The 21,548-nt window shown below is 40.2% G+C and overlaps 1 protein-coding gene across 4 annotated transcripts in view; it reads right to left on the bottom strand.

The window, feature by feature from the left end:
- The window catches only part of FAM189A1 (family with sequence similarity 189 member A1), a 406,051-nt gene that overhangs the window by 59,832 nt on the left and 324,671 nt on the right, over window positions 1-21,548 (bottom strand). The gene's annotated exons all lie outside the window — the stretch shown is intronic.

Genomic DNA, 21,548 nt, shown 5'->3' with positions numbered 1-21,548 from the left:
AAATCTAAGTCTTTATCTTAAAAACTATGACATTTCTGTCCCTTCCAATAGCTGTACTTACATGCTGTAAACCAATGTACTGCTATCTTGTTGGCTGAAGCAAGTCAGAAACAAAAGTACCAACATATGCAAATTTATCCTTGCCATCTTAATTACATACTCCCCAAGTGACCAGCATTTGAAAATGGAAATCTGCCAACCCCGGAGAAGCACACGAAATCCAGCAAATAGGTCAGCAAGTTCCAGTCACTTAACACATACACTGAGCTGGATCTGTTCTTGCTGCTCTGCTCAGCTGTTTGATGGCTTCTCAGCCAGCTGGCTGGCACAGGGGAATAATGGATCAATTGGGTCCACAGCAGAAAGGCAGGAGGAGAGCCAGTTTCCCTCCCCCTCCCCACAATATGGACGTGAAGGAGAACTAGTTCAAGCAAAAGGATGCACTGACAAACATCAAGAGTGTTAGGATACTTTAATGGGGTAAACTGGGGAGGCTCTGCAGATATTCAGCTGGTAAGCAGGTGGCACAAAAACAGAAAGAGAAGGAGAAGGAAAGATTGTGAAAGTCCTGGGCTCCATAGGTGAGCCCAGGTGATGTGCAGGAGAGAGACAGACATATGATTTAAAGGGAGAGGAATGTCAATGACCAGGAACAAGAAACTTGGTGCCATCAGAGGAGCATATGCAAGTGAAAATCCCCTACACAACAAAATTCTAGAACAGATTCACCAAAGTAGTCTACATTACAATAATAATAAATTCGCTGTTTGAATCCCCAGGCAGAAATATAAACTGTCCAGTTCATGGATTCAGAAATCCACACATCACTCACTAAAAAGGATTCTGAAGGAAAACTCAGAATGTGAGGAAGAACGCACAGCAGACTCCAAAGAATACACAAGGTAGTCATGGAACACTATATTTGACATCATCATCTCTAAAAACTTACCATTGCTGACTTCCAGTTTAACAATCTCTCTCTCTTCCATTACCCACACAGCAATCTGCTTTCCAACCATCAGCCAATGCAATGACTTCAGATTTACACAGGTGAGGATGAGAGCAAAATTTGACCATCTATGTGCAACAGACTTTCATAATGTACCTGCAGTCATTTGCAGGTGCAGCTGATATCTTGTGGACATCCTCGCAACTGAGTGACACCATAAAACAAAGTACTCAGTAAATGCCATCATTTGCACATATAAAAGATTGCCAGTACAAAACTGCCCATACTGGAGCAAAAAGTAGCTCCAGGCTTTGAAAATATGGGCTTGTAAGTCTAGAGATGCAATAATAAAAACAGGCAAAAATAATTGTGAAAACTGATGTGATAGAATCAAGATAGCATCTATAGTTACTATGTTCCATAGTCCAGGTGGAACCCCAAAATCTTGTTAATTCATATCTGCAGATTAATACCTCCTATGCTCAAGTCACAAATTCAGTAATGAGTAAAGCTAATATTAATTAGAGGTGTTCTAGGACAATTCTGTTTCATGGAAACTTTTGAGATTTCCAAATTTGTTTTCATTCTTCATTAAAAGAAAACCAAAACCTTTAGAATGTTTTTGCTAAAATGGAATGATGTGAAAATATCAATTTTCTAATTGAAACTTGAGCTTTTTGATTCAGAAAGAGTGGATCTGTGTGTGGGTAGCCTAGTCACTAAGGCACTGGCCTGGGATGTGGGAGACCCATAGTCAAGTCCCTACTTGGTCTCACTGAGAGCAGTTTTTAATCCTAGATCACTCTAAATCAGGCAGAGCAGGGACTTGAACCTGTGTCTCTCCCACATTTCACACCAGTGGCCTAAGATCCTAATTACTCTCTAGCCCTCCCAAAACTTAGTTGAAATTGATATGTCTGTGAAACATTTCAACATTGATAAAATGAAATTTCTTTGAAAGAGTTCCAACAAAATCTAACAACAACATTGTTCTTTGTCCAACTGTAGGTAAAAATTGAAAAGTCTGCTGTTTCAAAACTGCTTGCTTATTCTCATCCTTTAACACTGTACAAATCTGCAACAGAGAGCAAAAATATATCATGTGTAGGGAAGGAAAATTTCAGTCCCTGTCTGTCTCCCTCCCAAAAGCAAAATTTCTGAAAAGAGGAGGCACAAGGAGCATCTATGAAGAATGTCAAGTAATGACTTCTCAATCTGAAGTAGCTCCAAGTCTAAAAGATCAATGTAAAGATATGAATGATAGGTCAAGTGAAATACAGAAGAACAAAAATAAGATTTGCAGAGCACACAGTATGACTTGGATCCTCACAAAGTTCCTACTATAGAATACAGGCACCTGCAAAGAAAGAAATCACCAAACAAGATTTGAACAGTTTGCCCATAAACCCCAAAATCAAACCTGCAGAGCTTTGTACTAAAGGATTCGGTGAAGCAGGAATATTAAAGCAGCAGCAAGAAGCAGCCACAATAAATCCCATACAGGACAACAGTCTTGCTGACTTCTCAAGGCCATGATTCAGTAAAGCACTTAAAACACATGCATAACTAAATATGTGTTGAAAACCTGCTGGGTGAAATTCTGTGCTCTCTCTCTAAAAGAGATGCAGCTCAGAACTTGCAGCCCAGGAGAGGGGGTGAGGGCAGGGTAAAGTGGCTTTAATTTTAAGCCATCTTTGCACCCTTTTGATCTTCAGGGGCCAGAAAAGCCATCAGCAAAACTTAGACAGCCCTGTATGACTTACAGCAGATTCCTTGGGCTGCTCAAGGGACCACAATAGTGCTCAGAATCACCACAGTGCTGTGCCCCTATCATGCCATTCCAGCCCTTTACACAGCATAAAGTGACTGAAGTGGGGTAAGGATTTCACTCACTGAGCTCAGCAGCTGCTTAGGTACTTTGCTCAACTGGGGTCTATGACTGCAAGAAGTTACTCACCTTGTGCAGTAACGATGGTTCTTTGAGATGAGTGTCCATATGGGTGCTCCACAGTAGGTGTGCTTGTGTCCCTGTGCTGCTGATCGGAGAATTTTGGTAGCAGTGTCTGTTAGGCCAGCACATGTGCTGTCTCTCCTTGTGCCCTACCATGAGGCTAGCCAGAACACATGGTCTAACCTTCTCAGTTTCTTTTATACTGCAGTCATTGATAAGAACTCCAAAGTAGAAGGGAGCACCCATACGGACACACACCGTGAAGAACCATCGTTACTGCACAAAGTAAGTAATTTTTTCTTGAGTAGTGTCCCTATGAGTGTTCCATTGTAGGTGACTCCCAGCAGTACCCCTTCGAGGGCTGGGACTTCACAATCGGGTCAGTTACAGATGACAGTATTGTGGAGCCGAAGATGCCAGAGACAGAGTCCCCAGTGATCACATAATGTTTTGCAAAGGTGTGGACTAATGTCCATGTCACTGCTCCACAGATCTCTGAGATTGGGACATTCTTGAAGAAGGCGATGGATGAGGAGATCGACCTTGTGGAGTGTGTACAAATGGTATTCAGAGAGGTCATATTGCTAACTTGGTGACATTGTCTGATACAGTTTGAGACCCACTTGAAAAGCCTTTGGGCCGATATTGCCAAGCCCTTGAATATTTCCCCAAGGAGAGGAAAAGTGGGGGACTTCCTTAAGGCCTTTGTTCTGTCCAGGTAGAAGGTTATGGTCCTTCTGATATCTAGGGTATGTGATATAGCCTCTGTTGTCTCGGTAAGGCTTAGGACAGAAGGCTGGAAGATGAATCAACTGGTTCATGTGAAATGGGGAGGTTACTTTAGGAACAAATTTTGGATGTGGTCTTACCATAACCTTGTCCTGAAAGAATACCACATGGGGGGGATGTGCCCTCAGAGACACTATTTCTCATATTCTCCTGGCCACAGTAATCACTATAAGGAAGGCCGTTTTCATTGAGAGGTAAGTAAGCAAACAGATGGCCATAGGTTCGAAGGGAGGCCTGGTCAGTCCTTTTAGTATCAGGTTTAAGTTCCATGTGGGAGTGGGAAGCCAAGTTTGTGGCAAGAGTTTTACTAAACCCTTAAGGAACCTTCTGGTAGTTGAGTGTGACAGAACGGAGGACCCTTCTACTGGACAGTGGAAGGCTGTTATAGCTGCTAAGTGGACTCTAAAATTGCTTATAAGCAGCCCCAATCTTTTTAGGGCCAGTGCACAGTCTAAGTTGTGTGTAAGAATCACAGATGTCACAACAAATCTCCCCGACATACACCAAATCCCGAAATCTGGACCATTTTTGCAGGTAGGTACATTGTGCTGAGGATTTTCTGCTGTGTAATAATACCATTTGTGCTTCCGTCAAACAGGAGCTCTGTAGGTGTTTGAGCCAAGAAGGAGCCATACCTTGAGGTGGAGAATTGCCAGGTTGGGACATAGAGTATGTCTTCTGTTCTGTGAGGGGAGATGTGGAATCGGTAGCAAAGAGATCGGTGGATGCATCGTGACCTGTGACAGGTAAGGGTACCAGGTCTGTCTTGGCCACACAGGAGTGACCAGAATGACCTATACTTCATCTCTTTTTATCTCTAGGAGGACCTTTGATAGCAGGGGGAAGGAAGGGAAAGGTGTAAAGGAGATCCCCATCCCAAGGGAGGAGGAGAGCATCACCTAGGGAGTGTTGTCCTATTTCTGGCCTGGAACATTTCTTGTTCTGGGAAGTGGTGAACAAATCTGTGACTGGTGTCCTCCACTGCCTGAATGGACTGTGAAGTACTACTGGGTCTAGTTCCCATTTGTGGTCATGTGGGAATTTGCGACTGAGACTCTGCCACTGAGTTCTGTGTACCTGGGAGATAGGCTGCCGACACCGTGACGCTGTTGGGAGATACACCAGTTCCATAGTCTCATCACCTCCGCACAGAGGGAAGGAGACCAGGCTCCCCTTTGTCAATTTATGTAGAACATACAGGCAACATTGTCCGTTAGGACTTTTGTGTGTGGCTTTTTGATCAGCAGAAGGAAGTAGGCAGGTTTTTCTGGAGGGATTTCTCTACAGGTGACCATTTTCAGTTTCTATTGAGTCAGGCGGAAGTTCCATTTAAGCCAATGAAAATAGAAGTAAAAGGCAACAGGAAATTTTACTAAGGACTTCAAAATAATTAGTGAGGACCACAACACTTAACATTTAAAAAAAAACAACCCAAGCTTATACAAAATATAGTATTAACACATATACCTTAATTTTTTTTTTAAATCAACAGAAATAGTTGCTTTAGAGTCAAACATTCACAATCACTTTTTGTAACTCCAAGACTGGACTGGTATGTTATGAGAACCCAATCTAATTTAATTGTTCTAGTTTAGTGAAATATAAAATATAAATGGTAACAAAAATTAAATAGTTTTTTTTATATTCTTTGAGCTTATTAATTCAAAGTGTTAGAGAAGAGCAACTGGATTGTTATTGTTAGGTTTGTCTGCCCACCCTTAGACTGTGAGCTCTTTGGAGTACAGATTATCCTTTTTGAATGTCTGGAGAGTGGCTAGCACATACTGGGCACTGCCATAAATAAACAGATTATGATAATATGCAACAATTATAATTTTACCTTGTAGTTTTAAGAGAGTGCATCATTTAAACAATATACTGAAACTAAAATGCCTCATAGGTATTCTACAGTCATACCACTGTAAAATGTACAAGGAGGAGGATTTTTAAAATTTGTAAAATAGGCAAGACAATTATAAAAGTGTACTGCCTATGAGATATGTGCTGGCTAGTCTGAAAAACCTGCAACCTGCTTCTACACTCAAAAAGCGAAAATAATCCTTTTTTCTGTGGTTCACTTGACCTTATTTTACAAGCCCATTATAATTGGATGTGATGTCATCGACCATACACCAGGGCTGGGATTTTAAGGCAGCATTCTTTGCAGAAAACCTCACTTTAAAAGGTCATTGAGATTTTAAGTAAACTGATTGTAGTTTTTATTTTCAGTTTCTCTTCTGAGGGAATTGCGGATTGTAAAATGTTTTGGTTTGTTTTTAAATTACTTATTTTTTGTCAAAAGAGTCAAACAATGAGATGGTCAGAGAAATACATGCATTGACTGAAGTTTGTCTGTCCTTTTATGGCAGGACATAACACCTGAATACTACTCCTATTTTTCTAGTGTTGCTCTTGGGATTCCATATTACTTTTAATGTTGTTATGCAGCATACGCTACAAGAAGTGATTTGTAATAAGCTTCAGAGCAAAGCTTAAAAGACTGAATCAGCAGGTGGCTTTCAGAGTCAGTGACGCAGTAAAGGCTGACTACAATTTTTTCACTAGTCTCCCGTTTGATACTATACAATGTATGTAAAATGATTACAAAAGCAATCCTCTGAAAATGAATGAAAAATTTCAAGTATTTGTAGGTATATCTTGTTTAAAACATATTACATACTCTACCTGTAAACAAAAATACAATAAAGAATCGTTAATGTTCATAATTAAACATGTTGTTACAATCATTTATAAAGTTAAGTGGTTCAAAACAGATTTGAGAAATGTTCTGTAAATTATATACATAAATAATGTTTTCTCTCTCTCCCTTCAAACTTGCACATTTAATCACCAGCACATTTTCCAGTGTGACTGAAATAAGAACAAAGAGGCTCTTGTTTTGCACAAGGCATTTATATACATAATATGGTATATAATGCAGCCAAAGAACTGTTTGTTTAAAGCATCCCACAAAAACAGAACATAAGCCACCTTTTGTGTTATAAACATAATGAACTTCCTAAAGAAAAAGGCTTCACTATGCTTAAGAAGTGAATTAGTTTTACACACAAAACATGAAGATATTTGTTTCCCCCTCTTTCAGCTAAAGTGTTTGGTTCTGTTCTGTGCAGTTGCACTTTGCATGGCCCACTGCTGTGTTTGCCTATTCAGAATTCTCTTTCCAGGCGTTATAATGATCTCACCTACGCACTTCTACAGCTTCAGCAGTGACTTTTGAAAGCACACACATCAGCACTGTGCAGAAAGTACTTTCCATTACGTTCAAAACAGGAGACATAAAAATTAGGTACTCCTTTAGAGTTGATCACTATTCTCATGGTGTTTTACATAATGGGTTTTTCAATGTTTCATCTAAAATGGAATTAAGTCAATTTATCCAATGCACTACTTACTCCTGGAGTATTTCTGCACCACTGCGTATTTATGTCCCTCATAGTTTTCTTTGCTTCCCACAGAAAAATTACTTTCTGACAGGGAAGCCACAAAGTGGTCACATGACCCTCCCCCAGCAGTATGTTTCAGGTGCCCAGGGCAGCTGGCAGAGAGGTAAATCGCTATGGGGCAGGGGGTGGGACTGGGGAAGACCTATCTGCTGGCTCCTACCCTGCGCCCAGGCTCAGCTGCTAGTCCCACCTGGGTGGGGAGGATGAGGCAACTTCTTCCCCTGCATGGCATCCACAGCCGGGTCAGACCGACCCCCAGATTTCTACCCCAGCTGCAGGAAGTTCTGCAAACTCCCTCTCTTCCTGCACCCATCACTCCTCAACCCAGATCCCCACTCCACTGAGCCCCACTCCCCAAGTATCTGGTCCCCTCCACTGAGGTCCTCACACCGACCCGCCTGCCGAGCTCTATCCCTCCCCCCACTGAGCCCTAACCACCTTCTCCTGGACCCCCCTTGCAGAGTCCCGTTACCTTTGAACCCAAAACCCCCCAACAATCCCCTGTGCATCCAGATCCCCCACTGAGCCGCCTGCACCCAGACTGCCACACATAGAACCCTCTCGACCCACACATAGATCCCCTCCCACTAAGCTCCTCCACACTTGGATCCTGCCTTGCTGAGCCTGCCTGCCCACACTGGATACACCTGGCATGGAGAGGCAGGGCCCTGGGGTGTTTCTGGGGCAGGCCCAGTCTTTGCACTGTGTCAGGGTTGGGTGCAGCCTCACCGCTGAGTCCATGTCCCAGGAGGGTGGGGGAGCTGCATAGTGACCTCCCACTCTGTGCAGCCAGTGGCCTGTGCTCTCCAATGCCATGCTGGAGCCTCAACGTTTATTTGACAAATAAAATTTGCAGAATTTTAAAATATTGTATGCAGAATTTTAATTTTTTTGGCACAGAATGCCCTCTAAAGCAGACAGCAGCTCACACACTGTGTTTTATTTATCTGCTAAAAGATAAAGAGAAAGGCATACTATAAACCCCAAATTGCTGTTAATAGGGGAAAAGAGAGCCTCAAAATAAATCTTGTTCTCACAAATACTTTACTGTGTTTATGAAGATTATTGATGGATGTGTTCACTTTTTGGCAAACTTCAGGTTAACTCATGTTAAGCAAAATTCATTCCAGATATGAAAAGAAATGAAACACAGAAAACATAACAGAGCCTGTACAATTACTACTTCTAAAGAAAAACACAGAATGGTTTTAAGTAGAAAGGTGCCAGATGACAAAAATTATAAAAGCATGCAAGTTCAGAAGCACTAGAGATTCAGGCCTCCAGAATTTTAATATACAATTATTTCAATGTTTTATTCAACCAATGGGTTTTTGTTATTATTGTTGTTGAGTTACGTAATAATCTAGACAATTCTACTGCCTGCTATTGGCATCTTATAGAGCATGGATTGAAATATCTAATGGATAGCCCAGTTATATCTGGATTTTAGGAATTCTTTCTATAGAAAAAGATAATTATGGATGGCTAAAGCCCATAAAGTGCAGAGTCACAAAATATTGTATTCTCTCCACTCCAAGGAGAGGATGATCACTATAAATGCTATATATCTATTTTCAATATAAAGCATTATTTTGTTCTGGTTTATATTTTCAAAACTAGAAAGCAGAAGCTCGAGTTACAGAATAGAGATGCACATAAAATATGATACAACAGTGACCCTGGTGCCACTAAAAGTACAGGTAATACAGAAAGGTCAAACACCAGTAGAACAAATCTTACATTAATCATTAGCATTTGATTTCTAGTATTCTATAAGTCACCTTCAACCATGACCCACCCCTTGGCACATGTAGAGAGGGAAGGAAAAGGTTAAAATTATTTCCTTTCTTCCTCCCTCCCACTCTGCAAACTCCAGAAACAGCACATAACCCAAGAGTTGCTGTCCATTCTGGATTTTTCAGTTGTCTGAGTCTTCCTTGGGAATTATTCTAGGACCTCACAGAAACCAGTGCTTCATTTTTATTCATATCTAACTCCTTTAGAACAATAGCTGATCACTGGAGGAGTAACTGATTCCAAGTAGCCAAGTGCTTCTGCAAGAGAAGAGGGATAGCTCAGTGGTTTGAGCATTAGCATGCTTAAACCCCAGTTGTGAGTTCAATCCTTGAGGGGGCAATTTAAGGATCTGGGGCAAAAATCTGTCTGGGGATTGGTCCTGCTTTGAGCAGGAGGTTGGACTAGATGACCTCCAGAGGTCCCTTCCAACCCTGATATTCCATTGCCTCTTTTTGAATTCTTTTAATGTGGCTCAATTGCTTTCCAGGGTTAAATTAAATGTTTGGGGCAGAAATTATGGCACAAAGCAAGAATGTCCATATTTCCAAGGACTCCTTTTTCAGATGTGAAAGGCCCATAACTAAGGAAATGACCATTTTGAGTACTGCTCTCGCTGCAGTTTTGTTCCCAACTGGGACACAGGATAAGCAGATTTTAAAATGTGGGCCTACATCTAGGAACAAACAACACAGGTCATACTACAGGACGGCAGACTATCCTGGGAAGTGGTGACTCTGAAAAGGAGTTGAAGGTCATGGTGGCTAATTCATATGAGCTCCCAGTGCTACAAAGTGGCCCAAGAGACTAATGTGATACTTGAATGAATAAATGGGAATAATGAGTAAGTAGGTTATATTCTCTCTGCATTTGGTATTGGTATGACCACTACTGGAATACTGCGTCTAGTTCTGGTGTCCCGATTTCAAGAATTCGGACAGGATTCAGAAATGAACCCTAAGAATGATTAAAGGATTGGAAAAAACATTCCTTATAGTCACAAACTCAAGAAGATCAATCTATTTAGTTTATCAAAGAGAAGGTTAAGGAGTGATTTGATCACAGTCTATAAGTACCTACAGCAGGAACAGAAATTTGATAATAGAGGGCTCTTTACTACAGCAAAGAAAGGTATAAACAAGATTCAATGATTAGAAGTTGAAGCTAGATAAATTTAGACTAGAAACAAGGTGAAAATTTTTAAGTGAAGATAATTAACCATTGCAACAGCTTACTAAGGGTTACTGTAGATTCACCACCAGTGGAAATTTTTCTAAAATATGTGCTCTATATAAAATAGGAACTGATTTCGGTAAGTCCTACAGCCAGTATTTTACTGGATGTCAGACTTGATAATCACAATGATCCTTTTCTGGCCTGAGAATGCCTAAATCTATGACCTTACAGCCACTGCACGCTATACAATCGTATTATAGCCACGTTATAACCCCCATTTGGTCTCAGTTATTTTTAGTAAAAGTCAGGGACAGATCGTGGGCTTCTGTGAATTTTTGGCTGTGACCTGTCTTAAAAATAACCATGATAAAATCTTAACCTCACTGATTATTACTAAATACGTAACTGTGGTGAGATCTCTCAATGTTAGTAAGGGAGTCAGCTGTTTTCAAGCAGGCAGTTTGAATGAATGACCTCTGAAAAGGCAGTAGGCCTGACCAAGGAGTCCAAACTGCCTAGTGTTTCTTGCATTCAGGAGGTAAAATGCTAGTCCTAGAACAGAGGCTGGGGCCTGATATGCTTTGGGGCATGCTCAGGCCCTAGACCCCAGTCCAGGAATCTTGGCTGTGTGTGGAAGATCTCTGCAAGCGGTTGGGAATAAGGCTTGTGATCAGGAAGAGGCAGCTAAAGCAATGCCATAAACAGCCTGATACTGGTACAAGTTTGCCAGGTCTCAAACTGGCTGATAAAACCTTATGCTGTGCTTGTGTTTATCCAGCAGGAGCACCTCCCAAGCCTTAGTTGGATGTGGTCACAAATGGAGCCCACAGAACTGAATCTCACATCACAGAAGTGATATGCACACCTTGTGCAGTCCTCCCAAATTCTACAACCTCCTTACACACTCACCCTCTTGCCTCAGAGCTACATAGATCTATAAAGAAAGGAGCAGGATATTTATTTCTGTGAATAATCCTTTAATTGGTTTCCCAAATTTAGACTGCTTCCTATAGTTCCTTTATACCATTAACCACTAACCCCAAAGGATTTCTTTCTCACAGAAGCCTCCCTGTGCTCTGTCCTCCATTACAGTCACAGGCACACTCAGGAGTTTGTAAATTGTTGAAATAAAGCTGCTGCTATATCCTTGAGAGTTCAGAACTGCTTCAAAAGAGTAAGAAATGTTAGTTTCACAGATCTGTGGCCCTATAAAATGTCACAGTTGGAGATATGCAGAGAGGCTGCATAGGAGAAGATCAAAAGTTAAATATAATTCTTCAAAGGAACAGAGACCCTCAGGCAAAGACATTCACAGGGCAACCAATTCCCATAATTCTACCTAATTTTGAAAGTTATATTAGATGAGCCAGATGAAAATGTTTTCTATGTGGAAAAAGGGGTGAGTTTTTTGGGGGGGAGGAAGCTGGAATTTAACCTATTGTTTTATATTCTTCAAGATTTACCTCAGAGTTTTAACATAGCCAAATATTCCCTAGGTCCTTGAGATTCAGATATAAAAAAAGTAAATTTATTAAAATGACCTGAATTATATAGCACAGTTTCCATATATAGGCAACCTCTCCATGTTCCTAATCTCTCACCAATAAGAAGTGACAGCATCTGGAGCAAATACCAAATTCTAAGGAGAATAATCATTTTTATTGATCTCATTCTGTCAAACCATGTTGGGGTAGATACACCTACCTCATTAAGTATTGCCTTGATCTTACAAAAAAGAAAGGGATCTTGCACAGAAGGTGTGGAGACTGTGACCCTGAGATGACAGTGTGATCTTTGGCTAACTAAATGGTGCTTTACTGTAAGTCTGTGCCCTTGTGTCCCCAGTGGCTCTCTGTTGTCCCTACTAGTAGGCTTTCTATGAAGTGTGTTGTAAAGCCAGCAAACAAGCTGAATCATTCAGTGATGGGGGTCAAATTCAGGATATAGGTCTCAAGGGGAAATATAAAAAACCAGTCATTTGCATAAAATGCTGTATCAAACAAATGGCAAAAATCTTTTTCAGTAATGCTGCCAAGGTGAGAACATGGGTTAGCTGTTGAGTGTATGAAGTGTTTCTAATAAAATCCAAAACACTGAAAAAGAAAAAAAATCAGTTACCGTCAAAACCTAAGAAAAAGTTTGCACAAACTTTCCATGGGGCTAAACTAGGGCTTGTCAACTAATCTGGTAGCTACTGCTACACAGACAGCAAAAAATGTGCGTCTCCCTGAAACCCACTACCGAGTAAGAGCCTTATTGTTGCTGAATGACATCATCCATGTCTGTGTATAGAACAGACAGCTCTGGGGAAGCTGCATCATATACCCCAAGAAAACGCCAATGGAAAGATTTCAGTGTCTGAAAAAAAATCAGCTATAGACATTCATATGTCTACAGTCTGTAGTTGGTAGAAATTTTTTAAACAATTTTTGTCAATAAATGCAGATTTGTTGAAATAAAAAAGTTTCACAAATACTGATTAAAATTTTTTAAAATTCAAAATGAAACAAAAATTCAGTTTGAAGTTAAACAAAACATTCATTTTATTTAGCATTTATTCCACCAACAATAAATTTTGCTGTGAAAATTGATATATTTTATGGAACTTTTTTATGATTTTTTTTGACCAGGTCTAGATTGCAGTAATTATGCGATAGAATTATTAATGATGCGATGGATTAAAAACAGGAGAAGTGTCACTCTTTCTTCTCCAACTCATTTACTCACCCTCCCAAATGTAAATTTTAAAGTTACAGTGCAAGTCTGATTAAGTTGTAGTATGTATTACTTCCACTTCCAATAGATATCAATACGTGAAAGCCGTATGGAGTATCTTATTGATAGAATTCACAAGCTTTCTCCCTTGACTTATTTCCTTGCTTTTATGGTTTTAGGTGGATGGGATGGGTTCATCCACAACCTTAACTGTCACTAACTATAGATTTTGTTTGTTCGTTGCTGCATGGATGGTCATGCTGCACATACTGAACCCTAATCTCTCTACAGCTCACCGACAGGCGGCAGCTCTAGCTTACAAATATCAAAATCAGTCTTAGATCAGGATTTGGAAGCTGATCTGCAGTATATAAACAAGCACTGCTGGCTATGCAAGCAGAACACATCTAAAAATGTATTACTATGTCTTTCATTTTTCCACACATTTTCCAGAGTTATGGAAACACAGCCTGGTAGAGATCCCAAGCTGTGAAGTTGGCCTCCGCAGGAAGCAGTTCCTGCACACAGAATTCTGTGTGGATAACATACAGCCAGATACCTACAAAAGAAGCTAAAATTAGGCTGCTACTTGGAAAGGTTAAATGATTCACAGAAGAGGCTCTGCAAGCTGTGATTTGAAAATCCTCAAGTCCTTTTTGGGATCCCTGACAATTTAAACAGACATAAGTCACATTTTATGTTGCTGTGTCCTGTCAAGTGCTGCCAACAGTTAATCCAAATCCAATCACACAACAACAATTTCTCTCCAGCAAACTGACAGCTTAATGTTTTGCACTGCCATTCTTTCAGAACTCTAAACCATGGCCCTGTAAAGAGATCTAAATTCCTCCTTTGGACATTCTACATGCTGGCTGATCATTCAAAACATGTTTACTACTTCTCTGAAGCAACTGCTTTTAGACTTTAGTTGATGAATGTAAATAGTGTAAACTATAATTTTTGAAAATAACTGTAATTTGCCACTACATTATTCCACTGACTACATTTCTCTAAGAAGTCATGGAAAAATAAAACGTATGCTATCTCATAAATATTCAAAAAACTCTGCAAAGTTTATATAAAATACACCAAAACTCATTCTTTAAAGGATAGGCTTTCTCCTTTTTTTGTGCCCTAATCATCTTGAGCAGACTTACACGTCTACAGCTGGATCTGCTGAAATATTTTGCACATCCAAAATAAACATTGACCCCTATTCTCTAAAGGAGTGGCAGTTCCCTTATCTCAAATAAGGATTGACAGACATAATATGGACCAATTTAAAAAAAATTATGCAATTCTGAGGACATAAACTGCTTAGCAGAATTTTTATTAATTATATGGAGACATACCTATCTCATAGAACTGAAAGGGACCCTGAAAGGTGATTGAGTCCAGCCCCTGCCTTCACTAGCAGGACCAAATACTGATTTTGCCCCTGATCCCTAACTCCCCCACAAGGGTTGAATTCACAATCTTGGGTTTAGCAGGCCAATAAACCACTGAGCTCTCTCTCCTCTCATGATTTGGAGTATCATATACTGACTTAGGTGCAATCTGTAAACTATTTGAATGGCAAGTGTGCTAAACTTGAACATTAAGCTTGCCGTAGCCACTCTGGAGCTGGTACTGTTACTTCTGCCTGATGGTGACATATAGGTTTTGGTTTTTTTATTATAATCACTGACTATAGCAAAAGTATCAGGAGGAGCCTCTGACTTTCAATTTTGTGCCTAGAAGGTGTGGGTTTGAAATTGCACCAGCAATGGTTTGTGCCCACAGTTACTTACGCATTAGATATTTAAATACCTATTTTCAGACATCAGAGGTACTTAGACATTTAAGTTACCTATATTATACTGGAAAAACTAGGGGCACAAAATTAGAGGCTGGAAATGTGGCCTATGGTCAGTTAGCTTGTCCTCTATGGAATCTGTAGACACATGCACGCACATTTAAGGTAATGAACAATCAAAATGGACAAAAATACATAAACTACAAGAATTTGTTGAAATCTATCTTTTCTAAATTACATACTGTTTATATGAAGTTCATACTTTGAGGGCTCATTTACAAAGGCAGGTTTTTTTTAACAATGCAAATCGGAATTGGAGGACCAAGCACTTCAGATTTCCAGCCATAATTCATTTTGCAGGAGTGTCACAGGTACACTCTTCCTGGCATCTCTTTCAATTATCTCCTTCCAGGTCCAATGCTCCCTTCTATCAGTCATTCAAGTGCCCCACTGCTGCTCTCTCTGCACCTCGGGGTGCTCTGTCTTTGTGGTGTGACTACTCCCTCTTATTGGCTTGGACCTCCAGCCCGGTGACTGTTTTTCCCCTTCCAGGGTAACAAACTCCCAAAGGATGAACTGCCCCAGGCAGTCTTCAAATCCACTGCCCCAACTATGCCACTTCCCCAGCAGCTGGTAGGGAACCCAGGCCCACCCTCTACTCCAGCTTCTAGTTCAAAGACCCTCTAAATCAGTGGCCAAGGTCTCCAACATCCCACCTTACTACTGTTTCCCAGAGCCTTTTTCTACTCTGTCTCTCTCAGCCTTTTGGTCCACCACCCTTCTAGGTAAACCCTTCCTCTAGGGCCTGTATTTCCAAGGCTTCTAGTCTACTCTTTGGGTTTCCTCATTTTCTTCTTTAATACCCAGACGGTAAAGCAGGTTTTCCCTGCAGCCTTTTCTGCTGCCAGCTTCTTGCCTTTACATTAGCCCCACCTATTCCTCCTCAGCAGGGCTCCATCGCCATTCATGGATTACTTAGGCCACCTAATTTCACTCAGCAGTGCCTATCCAGTAAATTGGCTCCTTCTCAGCCTCAGTAACTCCTTCTAGGCTAGTATGGGGGTGAACACTCCCATCATAAGGAGCAAAAATGCAAGTGTAAAGTTTGAGGGCACAATCTAGGAAGATGGGCTTCAGACTGGGCAGGCTCCAGGCACCAGCTCAGCAAGCAGGTGCTTGGGGTGTCCAAGGGGAAGGGGCAGCACGTCGGGCTCTTCAGTGGCAATTCGGCGGTGGATCCCTCGGTCCCTCTTGGAGGGAAGGACCTACCGCTGAACAAGAAAGCGGCACGGTGGAGCTGCCACCGATTGCAACTTTTTTTTTTTCTGCCACTCAGGGCAGCAAAAACCCTGGAGCTGGCCCTGGCCTCAGAACATCTGAAATTGCACTCAAGAACCGCAAAAATAAATTTAGGAGAAAGATAGATCATGGAGAAAAAAGAAAGGAGTAAGATGGAAGAGGGAATATAAAGGTTATTTGGAATATATAGCATTACTTCTTAAATGATTAATGACATTTTTATGTCTCCTACAGCAAAGTTACTGAATTCCTAAGAAACAAAATATCCTTTTCTATGAAAATGTCTGTAGTAAATAGTGAAGTAGGAAGAGACCTCCTTGCCTTTCAGTATACAGAAGATGGACAGAACTGTCATCTCTTTGCCACTAACATTCAGAGTAGAGTATTGTAGAGCAAAAACAATCGGGAAAAGTAGAGAAGATAACAAGGAGAGAGATAGAATCAAAAGAAAGTACTACAAGTTTTAAAAGAAAAAAAAGAGAAGAGTTCATTATCTCTTTCATTGAGCCAAATGTGAAAAGCCTCAAACACATCTTCAAATCAGATCAACATCTTCAAATCAGCTTCACAGTGTGCCCAGCCATTGAGAACCGAAACAGGTATCTCTTCCTCTTTTTATGCACTTGGTAGCATGATCCATCAGCACAAATACTTGATTTGACCTAACATGAGAGTCATTTTTATTTTCTTTGTAAATTTTTGCCTCTAACCCTGCAAGTTTCATTAGGATAGACAGTTAGTGGTATTTCACTCCGTGGAGAGCACAAGCTGTTCAGTTTTAACATACTTAACACAGTTTGCAATTAATCATTATGTCTGAACAAATTTTTATTGTATTATCATATTTCTTAGATTCAAATTATTAGCACAGGCAAAAAATTGCACAATTAAAGCAACAGGTATCTATAGTATATTTTATATCTTTTCAAGGCTCCAGAGAGCTAAGACAACTCAAATGTCAAATGTGCTGCTTTTTTTTATTAGCAACTAACTTGAAAGTACAATCCATAGTGGCATTTACAGTAGTAGAACTATTCCATTTTGTGTGTGTGATTAAGAAATAATGATGCAATGCACATAGAACTATATCAGACAAATACCAACCCAAAAACCCAATTATTCTGAACTGAATACTATTGCATAGTCAGAACTTACACCCTGTATATCAAGAAACTGAAGAAAGGAAGTAAAATGCTCTTGTAAAATAAAGGCATCTTTGCACCATTGAACAGACTCACTCTGAAAAACTCATGACTAATACAAAAAAAAGAGATGCCTATTAACTTTTCATTTCTGAATTTTAGTTTCTATAAAATTAAAGCTTCAATGATGAAGCATTCCCAAAATAGCACAAAGCCAGCTAGGCCACTAAATGGTTCAGTTAAAAGTCCAGGCTACTTCCCCAGTGGCTAATGGCAGGGACCCGGGCCTACCCACTACTCCAGGTTCCGACCCTATAGATCAGTGGTTCTCAAACTGGGGCCGCCACTTCCAGCAGCCCCCATTGTTCTGGAGCAGTGAACTGCGGCCAGTGGGAGTGGTGATCGGCCAAACCTGTGGATATGGCAGGTAAACAAAGAGGCTCGGTCCACCAGGGGCTTTCCCTACACAAGCGGTGGCCCCAGTTTGAGAACCACTGCTATAGATAACGGGGACCGCTGTGGACAGCTGCTAACTAAACCACGGTTGCGTGCTTACATTTCCCTTGGGCCACTTTCCCACAGCACTAGCACAGTCTTCACTCTTACTTCAGGATCTTGTCCTGGCTGAGTCCCAACAGTCAGCACAGCCCTTCTCTGATTGGCTGCACCCCTCGCAGCCTCTCTAGGCCACTTGAAGGACTCTCTTCCACAGCTTCTTTCTGGGATGGGATAAGCCATGATTGGTAGGAACCTAAGGCCGACAGCATCTCTAGTCTCCCCGTGTCCCCCATCAATATAATTCCCCTAGTTCCTCATCTCAAACAAACCTGCATGTCTCATGTCTACCTATAGGCAGATCTGCTCTCCAATTCTAACCCACACTAACCGACATGTGAGGTGGTAGGGAGAAGTGAAGATTGAGTCAGGAGGAGTTTGGGGGAGTTGTAGAGTGGAGAAAATCTCCTCTTTGACAAGCTTCCTGTATTTCATCAGAAAGGTGCACCAATTTGACAAACCACAGAAGGTTTGTCCGAGACCCACTCCTCTCTCACAATTCAATCCTCATATAACCCCCATTCTGACCCCCAAAACTGTGCACACCCTTACCCTACTGCACAACTCCTGGCTCCCCCGGCTGCTCTGGGCTCAATGCACTGAGATGGCAAGATATGAGTGTGAAGAACCCATGAAGCGCAAATGTCTTGAGGAGCTGGGTTCCCTGCTCCAGCCCAGGAACTTTGCACAGTGCTGTTCCCTCCTCAAATGACCCCTGCAAACACATTTCTTCATCCCTCGAAACCCCCTCCCACATCCTCACTTCCTTTCATACCTTACCATATGGCTGTCCATCACAAGGCCGAGGGCAGCTCTTAAGCCTGTATCATTTAATTAACCATTATTCTGCAGGCATTGTGTTCCTGAAAATACCTTTAAAGTCATTTAATATCTATATTTTGGAGACTATGTTATATGATAAAAATATGCAGTACAATACATTAAAAATAATTTAGTCACACAAAAAACATTGTGCTTGTTTTTATTAAGCTGAAGAAAAATACTCTCTGATTTCACTATTAAACTGGACTGGGAAAAAAACTGAGTGATCAATTTATTACTCAGAGAATTCAACTGCAGAAAAAATAATTTGCCAAAGTAATTTACAGCAACTGCTTACATACACGATTACATGATGGGGACAAAAGAAAAATTCTGATGTAATACTGAATCCAAAGAAAATAAATGCCATGAGACTCAATTCAGTGTTGGAAATGATGGCAGAATCTGGTCCTATGTAAGCAAAGAACACAGAATGTTAAGTAAGTACATTCACATTTTCAAAGATTCACTCCTCAAAATGTAATTGGTACCTCTTATCATATCTAGATGATATTAATAGAATGGTAATTTGCTGAAAAATGCTGTCTCATATCCCAAATCTATCTTTCATCTTAGAGTAAATAGAAAATTATAATAAAGTTTATCTCTGCTAAATACTGAGTGCCTGCAAAAAACAGAGGTAGGGAAATCTTGTTAGCTAGTCACATCTGGAGTTAAGGGTATAATATGAACACTCAATACTGACAGAAAAACACCACAATTTTAGGATCAAAATGGGAAAGATTATGGAATTTACAAATAACCTACACTGGGGGGTGGTGCAAGCCCTCCTGCAGTTCCCAGGCATAAAGTATGCAGCAAGATGCACCATCATTTAGCATGATACAGCATGCCGCCATCTCTACAACATCCCATTCAACAAGTGCAGAGGCTGTGAATGTGGCTGGTCTTACACAGAAAGACATTCTTTGAGCCTTTCCCCTCTGTGCACCTATGTGAGTGTCAGAAAGATGCTAGACTCAAAAGGGCTTTGGAACCAATTCTAGAAAAGGACACATTTCAATGTAATTTTTATTTGGGAAAAATATAGATTGGCTTTCTTTATTGTGTCTCTTATTATCAAAACAATTCATAGTGTTCCACTCCCTTGTATGCCAAATGGGAGTACAGTGCCAAAAAGGTAAGGAAAATTTGGGAAGGGGACAGCACAAAAAATAGATTTTTCATAACATCTCTACAACACTCAAACAAATGTAGAATTTACTGTATCTACTTAATCACACCTTCACCTCCTCTCATCACACCACATAAATTGTACCGTCAATTAAACTATATGCCTGAATAGCAACTCAGTGAATTTAACATTCAGAACACAAACATGCCACTACAAATGAATCACTTTTATTATAAAATACTTATTATTTCTGTCAGACATTGTATGGAAAGCTGCCCAACACACTAATGTACAGAACTGAGAAATTATATCTCAATCTACCCAGGATTATTTTACTCCAGAAATAACAGAGGCCAATGTTGAGCCTCAGATTTTACTTTCTTAATTCTTATTCTTCTGATTTTAAAATACTATATTTTTTAGGGAAAAAGTGCTTTATGTTGTTAAATCTAGTTTAAAAAAGTTGAAGGAAAAAAAAAAAAGCCTAGCTCAAGGGTCGTAGCCTAAACACACTTTACTGAATTGATAACTCTTTACTGAACCCTACAATAGGCTTCTACTCTGCTTGCACAACAGATTGGTTTCCTGTGGAGAAATAAAAGATTAATCGCTTTCTAGAAGGCTATTAATTCCCATGAACTTTTGGAAATACAATCAACAAATGAGAGGGAATAAAATAAGTTTGTAGATGTGTAAACACATGGCTATAATCAATAACTCTGAACACAATGGGATAAACATCAATACTGATCAAGGTCTAAAAGCAACCCCATTTTTGCAGTTCTGTAAAGATGATTTATTTTACTCTTGATTGACTTCAATTACAGTGTTTCACTTCTTATATCACAATAACCTGAAAAGAGATAATGAGCAGTAAAGCTTTTTCACCCATGAAATTACTCTCTATATGCCTCTTTTACTCATGAATTCAAGGGCAGCAGTGTTTTCAACTTAGATTATAAAATCAGTTGCTCCAACTGGAAGAGTCAAAGGAATTAGAGAAATTGGTTCCCATAAATCCTAGAATATTGTCTATACATACAAAGGATCAATGCCGAACTGAGACCCAGTTTATGACTCACACCTAATTCCAGAAAGAGGAAAGAGAAGCCTGTGGAACTAGAAGTGCTGCCTTCTCCCAAAATGCAATAGGACAACTGACCCTTTGTTCAAATGCCATTAAAAGAGAGAGGGATATAAGCAGATTTTAGTAATGAATTCAGTTGCAAACAAAAATCACTCACACATGGGAAGGATTTTGCATTTTGCAATGGTACTATTTTTCAATGATTATTTATTATTTGTTAAGGACTTATTATCTATGAGGTACAAAAACACAAGTAAAGTCAGTCCTTCCTCAGAGAATTTTGCAGTCTAAAAACACAGACAGAGGTGAGACAAGATGGACAGGGAAACTCAGAGGAAGGTGAATGGATAATGTCTCCCAGGGATAAGATGGGAGGCTTGGGGGGAGAGGAAGAGAGGACCAAGAACTATTCTCTGTGGATGTTCAAGATGAAGAAGTACAGAGCATGACAAATAATCACCAAGGGAAATGATGAAAGAGCAAATAGAGAGATAGGAGGAGATCAAGGTACAACAGGCCACGAAAGGCAATTAAGGACAGAGTGATAAAAAAGAGGTAGTGAACAACAGCACTGAAGGCTGAGGAAAAGATTATGGAAGACAAGGGGACAATGCTAAAAAACTCTAACTTCCTAAAAAAGTTGCAACCCCAAAATTGCATCAATGATTTTTTTTTCCAAAATAGCATGGAAGGGCACATTGATTTTCTTGGGACGGGAAGTGCTTTTGTAATTTACAAAATGTTATTTGGAATTAGTTCAGACTCAGACAATTTCCTAGCAATTAACATTACAGACATGTTGCAAGACTAAATAAAAGAATTTATTTTGTTTAATATCTGGAGTTTTGTACCAATTTAGGAAATTATTTTGATTT

Source organism: Gopherus evgoodei, chromosome 10 (genome assembly GCF_007399415.2).
Source record: "Gopherus evgoodei ecotype Sinaloan lineage chromosome 10, rGopEvg1_v1.p, whole genome shotgun sequence".
NCBI classification, from domain to species: domain Eukaryota; kingdom Metazoa; phylum Chordata; order Testudines; family Testudinidae; genus Gopherus; species Gopherus evgoodei.
This window is presented reverse-complemented; position numbering and strand designations above follow the sequence as displayed.